Genomic DNA, 7,860 nt, shown 5'->3' on the forward strand with positions numbered 1-7,860 from the left:
TAGAGTTAATTTGTTAGGTATATTGATCGAAAAATTTTTTTATATAAATATGTAGACTATTCTAATTTTATTTATAAGTCATTTACAATTGTTTTACTGGAACTAAACAAAATCTTAAAAATTATTAATTTATTTAAAAATTTAATAAGTTCTCAAATTTATTCCTATCAAATTTACATACATTAACAGCATTTTTTTCTCTCTTCAACATTTAAGGGAGGGTAAAAGAGAAATTTTTTTGATTAATCATGTTACTTGTAAATAGGATAAAAAAAAACTTCTCTCTTTGCACTATAAATAAAAATCGAAGGGGCATCTATTAATTTAAAATAACATATTTAATATTAGGTATATTTTTAGTCTTTCTTCAACCTTTTCTTTTGATAATCTTCCACCTTATGTAAAAAGAACTCTTTCCAAAAATGTAGAAAACCTTGTAGAGTTTTTCTACAATACTAGAGGATGCTTGTGTTCTAGCCACTGAACTTACTTTCCTTGGAAACTCTTTTACTCGTAGCATCAGATCCCTAATCCATGCTCATCGCCCCTAGCCATAAGAGGTTATTCAAACATCTAATCTGAATTTGTGTGGTTTCCTTGCCATAATTGCTAAATAGCACATTACACTCGAGATTGCACAGCCCTTGGTTAACACTTAGATCAATTATGGTTTTACTCAACTTCATGTTAGAGCCATCCATCTTATCTTAACCCTTCATGGGAGGAAGGGTATGGTGGCAACGGTTAGAGTCATTTTATTGGACTCTACCTTTAAGTCATATGGTAATAATACTTTAATTGTTGCCACGTTGACTACTCTTAACAATGGGAGCGTGGTGCTCATCATAGCTCCTGGCTTCAAAATAAAACTCATAGATTCAACTCTCTCCACAAGACTAAAAGTTCATATCCAGACCATGAAGCTGAACAACAACTAGAAACTATCATGGATACTCTCTACCATTAGATGATTTTTTAGCTTCAAGATCATTCATTTGATCTTAACTTCCCTAGCGACCAAAGATGCTTTGTATATGGTTGCAAACAATCCAAGTGATTCATTTGTCATCTAGATCCCAAGACATGTTCTAACAGAAGAACTTGCCTAAATGATGCCACTAGAATGGATCGACAACTATGAAAGACAGTTCTATAGTATACAGAAAGATGTCCACACCATGGAATCCCTTATACTTTACAAACTCCAAGATGGTACTATCAAAATAGTTTTTAAAAGACTTAGAACTTAAAGATCCAAACTAGATCTCTAAAAAGATACTATTGATAGCCCCAGCTTTCATTGGGGATGAAAAAGATTCTCCAATTGAGTGGTTCACATCATATGCCAAGCCAATCTATGTTTCTCATATCAATGGTCACTTTATTTGGGATTGTGCCCCAAAAATGTGTGATCCAATTGTGATTGCTACCTCTAGATTGATTCTGATGATGATGAAGAATATGGTTTCAAAAGGAGAAGAACTACCTAGATCTCTATGCAAGCACAAGTGTTCTCTAAAGGATGATGATGATGATCATGGCCCTAAACAAGCTTCTAGAGTAAGACCTCCAAATCCTCCCATAAAAAGGAGAACTTTCTTTGAGCTCATCAAAAGAAAAGAGTAAATATAACCACTCAGTAACCAAAGTACATATAAGTTATACAAATCCATGATAATTAATTATGAATGCAAGTGGCTAATAAATTCATCAAGATAACCATGTAAACAATCATATCAAAATTATATTAATCACATTAACATCTAATTCATGTGAATAATTTCAAGAATAAAGTCAAGTATAAAATTGGCACAATTGCCCACAAGTACTGAATGTTGTGCAAAATTGGCACAAGTACATGCATGTACATTTTTCACATATTTATCACTCAAGCTGCTAATTTGGCTAGGTTAGGCTTATTCGGGTTCAACTCAATTTAGGCTGAGTTTAAAGTATCTTACCCTTTTTAAAAAGTCCATATAGTTAAGCCTAACTCTAACACCTTCAACGAACTTATTCAGGTTGGCCCGAATATCCAAAAATTTTTAAAAATATTTTTTCTTTATTTTCTAACCCAATTTTAATTTTTAAATAATTATGTTAAGAATAAAATATTATTTTTACTTTAAAATAATAAAATAAAAAATAATAACTTATCAACTTTGTACTTAAGTACCTCTATTACTATTTTGTTGTATTATGTATAATCTATTCATGAATGTTTCCTTTACTTGTAAATTAATGTCTTAGTTGTTTAAGTATTGCTCTTATCATAGTCATATATAAATATTTTATATATTTTAATTAAATTATATTATTTTAATTATAATCAAATTAATCTCAATTCAATCACAGTTAGATCATTAACTTAAAATCATTGCCTCAATTAGTTTAAAGTTTTTAATAACTTTTGGGTAAACTATACTTTTCATTTTTAAGAATATGAAAAAAATAGCTTCATTATATTATATAAAATAAAATCATTTCATTATGTGTAAAATACTATTTTTTGCAATTGTTTTTTTTAACGTTTTATATTGTTTAACCCTTATATATAAGGGGTATTTACTTTAATTTATTCTTAATTTTTAATCAAGTTTGGCGTGAACGATAACTAAATTATTACCTAATAATATTATTTTATTTATTATGTTCATCTAGTAGTAGAGTCGAAAATTCATACATTCTGTTTTTATTTTTAAAATCATTTTTAATTTTTTTTACTTTAAAATTAATTATCTTATTTTATAAAAAATATGTTTTTGATATGCAAATGATATACAGGAGTCAAAAGTTTTTTTTTTAAAAAATTGGGTCTTAAAATATAAAAATTAATATTAAAATATATTTTAAATATTATTTTGATATATTTATTGAATAAAAATAATAAAAAAATATGAAAATATAAATATTTTTTATTTTTTTAAAAATAACTTTAGCAATGCACTTAAATATATGGTATCTTAGTATAAAATGACATAGAACTTAAATAATTACTTAATATTTATTATAATATATATATATATATATATATATAATTACTTTTTCAAGCTTCGCCTAAATTTTCTTGGGCTTATTCGGTCCTTGAACATTAAAAAATATTTTTTTAAGCTCGGTTGTAAATTTTTCAGGCGAGTTTAAGCTAGCCCATCAAGCTTGATGATAGGGATTGTCGTTTTCTTTCAAAATTAAATTAAAGCTAACTCTAATACAATATAGGGCCAACCTAGGTCATCTTCTCAGGAATGATTTTAAGTTTAATTTAAAAGTTATCTAGTAAAATAAATCACCTAAAATTTGAAGTTGATTAATTAATTGCTAACCTAATTATCTAGTGATTAAGCTAGAAAATTAATCCTAATTTTGAAAGAAGTGGCTTCTCAATTTAAGTAGGAAATTTAGGGTGTTGTTAATGGAAGGTTTTTAGCCTTTAATTAATTTTGGTAGCTCACTCAACTCCTCTTTGTTGGTTGAAAAATACATTTACTTAAAACAACTATCTCAAGTATCCTACCTTCACTAATTCAATTTCCTAAGGGCTATTACAAGCTCCCTAGGTAACCTTACTACCTTAGCTCTAAAGTTAATCAAGTGTTTAGCTAAAATTCATTCCCAAATGCCACTGCTCAAAGCTGCACCTAAGTTTAAAACTATGAAAACTCAAGCAACTCATCAAATATCGACTACACAATTATATGCTAGGCTAATACAAGACATTCACCCATTAAAATCACATATTCTTATGCAAATTCATAGAGTGGATGTAACACTTGTCCCTAGTGTTATCCAAAAATTACATAATTCAAATAAACTAAGTGTAGTTAAGGAGTTGATCCTCTAACCAACTTAAGACATAAATCATTTAAAATCTTAAAAAAAATTTATAGGTTCTACCTATAGCACGAAAGCAAGCTAGACGAAAGTGGAATAAAAAAATGCTGTCATAACAGCATTAAATTGTTGTCATGACAGCCCTCCTGGGCCAACTTCTGGGAGGCGCCGTTTTGTCATTCAACATTCGATCGAAGTGATTTTAAAGCTCACATGTCACTTTTAAATAGTACTATTAGCATACCAAATTTTAGAAAGATTTAATGGATGGATTGAATTTCGTGTATGTTACAACATTATCAATTATTGCTATCCTTTTGCTGTCATGACAGCTCCTCCGGACCAAATTCTAGAGTGCGCCATTTGATTGACGTGATTCCAAAGCCCACATGAAACTTATAAAAGGTTTTACTTGTGACCCAAATTTTAAAGAAATTCAACGATTTGATTAAGATTTGGACACTCGGATGCAAAAGTGTAATTTTTTGGTAAAAATCATTTTTAAAATTGTCCAAATCTCATCCTAATGGTCACAAACTTGTGGAAACACTTTGGACACATCAAATAGGACTAAAAACACCTGATATAACATTTAAATGATAGAAAAACTCTTTATACCAAATTTTGACCACCCGGTGCCATTTCCCAAAATGGACCCTAAACCTCCAAAATGCACAAATAATACAACAGTGGCCAAAAACTATTCCAAATATCATATACACATATGAATACACACGCTAAACATTTTCACTTGGCTCAAAGATTTCTGTAGGGCCCACACACCCATTTTCTCTATCCAAGGTATATGTTTGCTCTTAACACCTCATTTGCAATACAACCATTTTGCATTTGCTTGTGAAATCACATATATACCAAAATAAATATTTGCTTGTAGTGAAAACTTGGTCTACTAAATAAATCCATCAAAACCACACACCATAGTCAAGTTTCCTAGCCACAAGTCTACAAGTAGACAAAAATTCATACACAAGCCATGCAATCCACGTATACTCACGCATATATACATAATCATATCCTACTGGAACCCTAATCATAAATATATTACAATAAATTTGCTCAAAAGAAAGGGGTTACAGTTCTTTACAATTTACAAACAACCCTTAACTCTGCTCCTTTTCTCGTCCTCTACTGGTTCCTTCGCCTGGACCTAGAAATATTGAAAAGAAAGGGGTGAGACAACCACAATCTCAGTAATAGAGAAATCTACATTGATTATTACAAAGTAAGCCATAATTGAATAAATAAATAATAAATTCAACATAGTATATAATTTAGCCATTTAAAATGCATGAATGCATGACGTAGGCCGGTATGGCCTTTCATGACCAACAGAATGCCCCCTGGCACTCTTTAACTCGCAGGTAAACCTTATACTTACTTGTACCTCCACAGGTACAAAACATAATCTAAGGCATGATCTAATTCGCCGAATTGCCTATGCCCCTTCAACGTGAATCCTGAGCAGTCAAAGCTAACTCCCTCCCAAAGCCAGCCCGACTTACTCTCCATGTGAGGGTTACCTTGGCCTAGACACTCAACCTCACACTTCATATGTCGGATTTCCTCCTCCACTGAGAGGTGTCGAACACTCAATACACTAACCACTTTAGTGCACTGAGCCCATAATACGTAAGGCAACACTGATTACTGACAGTGTGTCATAGAATATCAAAAGTCCATACCTTCTTATTGGTGAACTCCCACCGAGATCATGCCTTTTATTCGCGTTTACCTTTCTTGAGTATTGACCACTTCAACACTCTAAGGCAGTATAACATTTATAAATCTCCCTTAAACGGTTCCTTAGCCTATCTAAGGTACTTTACTTAATTACACTTCCTTAAGTGCAACTTCTATTCTTTATGACTACAATACATGCAAACAAATTTCATTTCTATAAAAATATTGTTGTTAAACAATTAGAAAATATATTTATACTATGATCAAAGTAGTACCCCATAATCCCTTATAAAGAACATTTAATCTTTTAAAACATGTAATGCATGATAGCTAGTAATATTTATTCAAAAATAGCTAAAACAAAGTAATAAGAAATATAAATTTCCTTGTTACCTCGATCCTTTAGTACCAAAAGGGTTCCTCTTGTACAAAATAGAGCTTGGCTTGTTCCTTAACTTCTGAACAAATTCTACCAACAATTCCTACAACATATAAGTAATTCACATCACTTATCATGTCAAATAGCATTAATGAAGACTATAACTAATACCACACAACTTGGGTCAATGAGTTATAATCCATCATAATGCTCTATATATGAAACTAATCATTCACATAGTATCACTTAACAACCAAAACTATTTATTAGCCATCATTAGGCTAATTTTTAATTTATATAATTCTTAATCAATTAAAAACCTTCACTTAGTGTCACCAACTTTCACCATTAGCCTTTATAATGAAAACTAAACCTTAATTTAAATCTTATTGAGCTCAAATGGTAAAATTATAACTAAATCCATAGACTTAAATCATTGAAGAGCAAAACCCAACCTCTTGGTGTTTGATTTGTGCCTAAAACACCTCTTTTCATCCAATTATCAACTCAAAACATTAGAACACTATATAGAAACTCAAAACATCCTCCCTAGGATTCAAAGAAACAAAAGCTTACAAGAATAAAAACTTTGGGATCAAAATCCAAAAATTCCCTCTTCCAAAAATTGAAGAAAATCAAGAGGAAGGAAAGAGGATTGAAGTAGGGAGTTTATCTATCGTGTAGCCAAGCTCGCAACGGTCGCAAAGCCTCCTAGATCTAAGCCTAATCCTCTTTCTTTCTCCTCTCTTCTTCCTCTTCCTCTCTCTCGTGCATTTTGTTTTGTTTTCTTTCCAATTCAGTTTCTGCATTCTTTTTCCTTTTTAAATTGCTGATATTAGACTTTGAGAAAAATTACAATAAAGGGCCCAACATTTTTTATTATAACACAAAAGTTCGGGTCAACTTTGGTAATTTTTTTCATAGTTAAAAATCAAATAAAACCAAACTTTTGTTGAGAAAAATTTAAACTCTAGTTTATCAAATTATTCTAAATTTTAATTTAATTATAGATATTTTATTTTTTTAAAATAAATTCGAGTCTTAAAATTTTTGGGATGTTACAGTGGACAAAATTCCAATAGCACATAGGTCATGAAATTTAACTCAACAATCTTATTTCAACATTGCAAATTACAAACAACCATATAACTAAAGTCAAATTGAACCACAATTAACAATAGTCATAGTATTCTGATGAAATTGAAGCAAGATGAAGAAATAGTTGAGCTTAGCCAAGTAAAGACTTCAAAACTCCTCTTCCATTAATTCTCCCCTAAGATTCCATGGAGATTCTAGTTAGAAAACATTAAGAGCACTTTGCTTCCTCCATGAACACAACTAGGCCGTGGCACATGCTTCATGCTTTTTGATGGATTGAACTTCAAATCTCATTCTAGTTGCTTGGGGTTAGTTTGGCCTTGAGAGAGGAGAAGAATGGTGGAAGAATTGAGTGGATTTGATGGTGAAAAGAGGGATAAATGGTGGTTGGACGTGATGTATTGTAGAGAGAAGGAGGAGAAAATAACGAACACCAAGAACAAGAGAGAGAAAATATAGAAGATGAATGAGATGATGATTGATCTAATTTGAGGGTGTAAATGGCGTGCTTCCCCTTGTTTCCTATCAGCTGAAGGCTTAATTAAAAAATAATAAAAGAAATTAAAATGAAAATGGAAGCCTTGTCACACTTGCAAGGTGGCAACCTCCTATTGGTTTGTAAATGATTTCAATGTGTGTGTAATTTCTCATGTGTCATTCACATCATTTAAGTTGATTTAATATCCCAAAAATAGCATAAATCACATGAAAATGCTCAGCCATTGACCTCAAGGAGTGTTGACTTTAATTGTCCAATTGATGTACAAGTCATATGCCACTTATGTCACATAAATCACATAATTCAATTAAATGGCATGTGATATAATAAAATCTAATTAATGTTCAGAATT

This window comes from Prosopis cineraria, unplaced genomic scaffold (assembly GCF_029017545.1).
Source record: "Prosopis cineraria cultivar Desert tree isolate PC_DT_omini unplaced genomic scaffold, ASM2901754v1 PC1, whole genome shotgun sequence".
In the NCBI taxonomy this organism is placed as follows: Eukaryota; Viridiplantae; Streptophyta; class Magnoliopsida; order Fabales; family Fabaceae; genus Prosopis; species Prosopis cineraria.